Raw genomic sequence first — 3,034 nt, 5'->3', positions numbered from 1 at the left:
TGTGTGTGTGTCTGTGTGTGTGTCTGTGTGTGTGTATGTATCTGTGTGTGTGTGTGTGTGTGTCTGTGTGTGTGTATGTATCTGTGTGTGTGTGTGTGTGTGTGTGTGTGTGTATGTGTGTGTGTGTGTATGTATCTGTGTGTGTGTGTGTGTGTGTGTGTCTGTGTGTGTGTATGTATCTGTGTGTGTGTGTGTAACGAGTTGTCTCATGTATTGTATGTGCCAAGCTCCTGGTGATCCTGTCCCTCTGTAGGATCTGTCTTGACTTCTCTCCTCCATGTTTGTAGTTCTGTTATATCATATCTCCTCCGTGTTTGTAGTTCTATGGAACAAAAATGGCTTCCTCTCTATGCTGAGTCATTAAAACTACACACAGGTAAAAGAAAACTCTGGCTCGTGTTGTAAATGACCACTCAATGATACGGTCATGATGTAATGATCAGTGTGTGTGTGTGTGTGTGTGTGTGTGTGTGTGTGTGTGTGTGTGTGTGTGTGTGTGTGTGTGTGTGTGTGTGTATGCGTGCGTGCGTGTGTGCGTGCGTGTGTGTGTGTCAGTCAAAGGTTTGGACACCTACTCATTCCAGGGTTTTTCTATATTTTTACTATTTTCTACGTTGTAGAATAATAGTGAAGACGTTAAAACTATGAAATAACACATATGGAATCATGTAGTAACCAAATCAAAATATATTTTATATCAAAACTATGAAATAACACATATTTCAAATCATATTTTATTTGTCACATACACATGGTTAGCAGATGTTAATGCGAGTGTAGTGAAATGCTTGTGCTTCTAGTTCCGACAATGCAGTACATATATATATACATATGAGATGAGTAATGCAAGATATGTAAACATTATTATTAAAGAATATTTTAGATTCTTCAAAGTAGCCAACCTTTACCTTGATGACAGCTTTGCACACTCTTGGCATTCTCTCAACCAGCTTCACCTGGAATGCTTTGCCAACAGTCTTGAAGAAGTTCCCACATATGCTGAGCACTTGTTGGCTGATTTTCCTTCACTCTGCGGTCCAACTCATCTAAATTGGGCTGAGCTCTGGTAATTGTTGAGGCCAGGTCATCAAATGCAGCACTCCATCACTCTCCTTCTTGGTCAAATAGACCTTACACAGCTTGGAGGTGTGTTGAGTTATTGTCCTGTTGAAAAACAAATGATAGTCCCACTATGTGCAAACCAGATGGGATGGTGTATCTATCGCTCCTTGAAATCTAAATAAATCACAGACAGTGTCACCAGCAAAGCACCCCCACACCATAACACCTCCTCCTCCATGCTTCACGGTGGGAACATGGCGGTTTGAACAAAAAATCTCAAATTTGGACTCACCATACCAAAGGACAGATTTCCACCGGTCTAATGTCCATTGCTCGTGTTTCTTGGCCAAAGCAAGTCTCTTCTTCTTATTGGTGTCCTTTAGTAGTTGTTTCTTTGCAGCAATCTGACCATGAAGGCCTGATTCACGCCATCTCCTCTGAACAGTTGATGTTGAGATACTTGAACTCTGTGAAGTATTTATTTGGGCTGCAATCTGAGGTGCAGTTAACTCTAATAAACGTATCCTCTGCAGCAGAGGGAACTCTGGCAGATGTGTCTGTTACTTGAACTCTGAGAAGCTTTTATTTGAGGTGCAGTTAACTCTAATGAACGTATCCTCTGCAGCAGAGGGAACTCTGGCTCTTCCTTTCCTGATCCTCTTGAGAGCCAGTTTCATCGTTGCGCTTGATGTCTTTTTTTGCGACTGCACTTGAAGAAACTTTAAAAGTTCTCTAAATATTCCACGTTGACTGACCTTCATCTTCCTGACCAAAACCCTTCTCCCCTGATTGCTCAGTTTGGCTCAGGTCCACTTCTTCCATTTTAGAATGATGGAGGCCACTGTGTTCTTGGGGACCTTCAATGCTGCAGAAATGTTTTGGTACCCTTCCCCAGATCTTTGCCTCGACACAATCTTGTCTCTGTGCTCTACGGACAGTTCCTTCGACCTCATGGCTTGGTTTTTGCTCTGACATGCACTGTCAACCGTGGGACCTAATATAGACAGGTGTGTGCCTTTCCAAATCATGTCCAATCAATTCAATTTACCACAGGTGGACTCCAATCAAGGTGTAGAAACATCTCAAGGATGATCAACGGAAACAGGATGCACCTGAGCTCAACTTCGAGTCTCATAGCAAAGGGTCTGAATACTTATGTAAATATGGTATTTCTGTTTTTTTATTTTGTATAAATTTGTAAACATTTCTAACAACCTGTTTTTACTTTGTCTTCTGGGGTATTGTGATGTCATTCTGGGGTATTGTGATGTCATTCTGGGGTATTGTGATGTCATTCTGGGGTATTGTGATGTCATTCTGGGGTATTGTGATGCCATTATGGGGTATTATTATGTGTAGATTCATGATGAAGAAAATATATTTAATCCATTTTAGAATAACGCTGAAATCTTAAAATGTGGAATAAGTCAAGGGGTCTGAATACTTCCCAAATGGCACTGTATATTTATATTCCGGACTCTGACATTGTTCGTTCTGATATTTCTTAATTCCTTTCTTTTTTAATATGGGGGATTTGTGTGTATTGTTAGGTGTCACTGTTGGATCTAGGAACATAAGCATTTAGCTGAACCAGGGATTTTTTATTTATTTATTTCACCTTTATTTAACCAGGTAGGCTAGTTAAGAACAAGTTCTCATTTACAACTGTGACCTGGCCAAGATAAAGCAAAGCAGTGCGACACAAACAACAACACAGAGTTACACATGGAATAAACAAGCGTACAGTCAATAACACAATAGAAAAAAAGAAAGTCTATGTACAGTGTGTGCAAATGGCGTGAGGAGGTAAGACAGTAAATAGACCATAGTAGCAAAGTAATTACAATTTAGCAGATTAACACTGGAGTGACAGATGAGCAGATGATGATGAGCAAGTAGTGATACTGGTGTGCAAAAGAGCAGAAAGTAAATAAAAACAATATGGGGATGAGGTAGGTAGATTGGGTGGGTT

The 3,034-nt window shown here is 40.4% G+C and overlaps 1 protein-coding gene across 1 annotated transcript in view; it reads left to right on the top strand.

Annotated features, from left to right (window-relative positions):
* tll1 (tolloid-like 1) overlaps positions 1-387 on the top strand; it is a 154,391-nt gene extending 154,004 nt beyond the window's left edge. The window contains exon 21 of the mRNA XM_071408503.1: positions 1-387. This exon is cut by the window's left edge and continues 2,397 nt beyond it. The gene's annotated coding sequence lies outside the window, so the exon portion shown is untranslated.
* The last annotated feature ends 2,647 nt before the right edge of the window (positions 388-3,034 follow it).

This window comes from Salvelinus alpinus, chromosome 6 (genome assembly GCF_045679555.1).
Source record: "Salvelinus alpinus chromosome 6, SLU_Salpinus.1, whole genome shotgun sequence".
Classification (NCBI taxonomy): Eukaryota; Metazoa; Chordata; class Actinopteri; order Salmoniformes; family Salmonidae; genus Salvelinus; species Salvelinus alpinus.
Note: the sequence above shows the minus strand (reverse complement) of the source record. Positions and strands in the feature narration are given on the sequence as shown.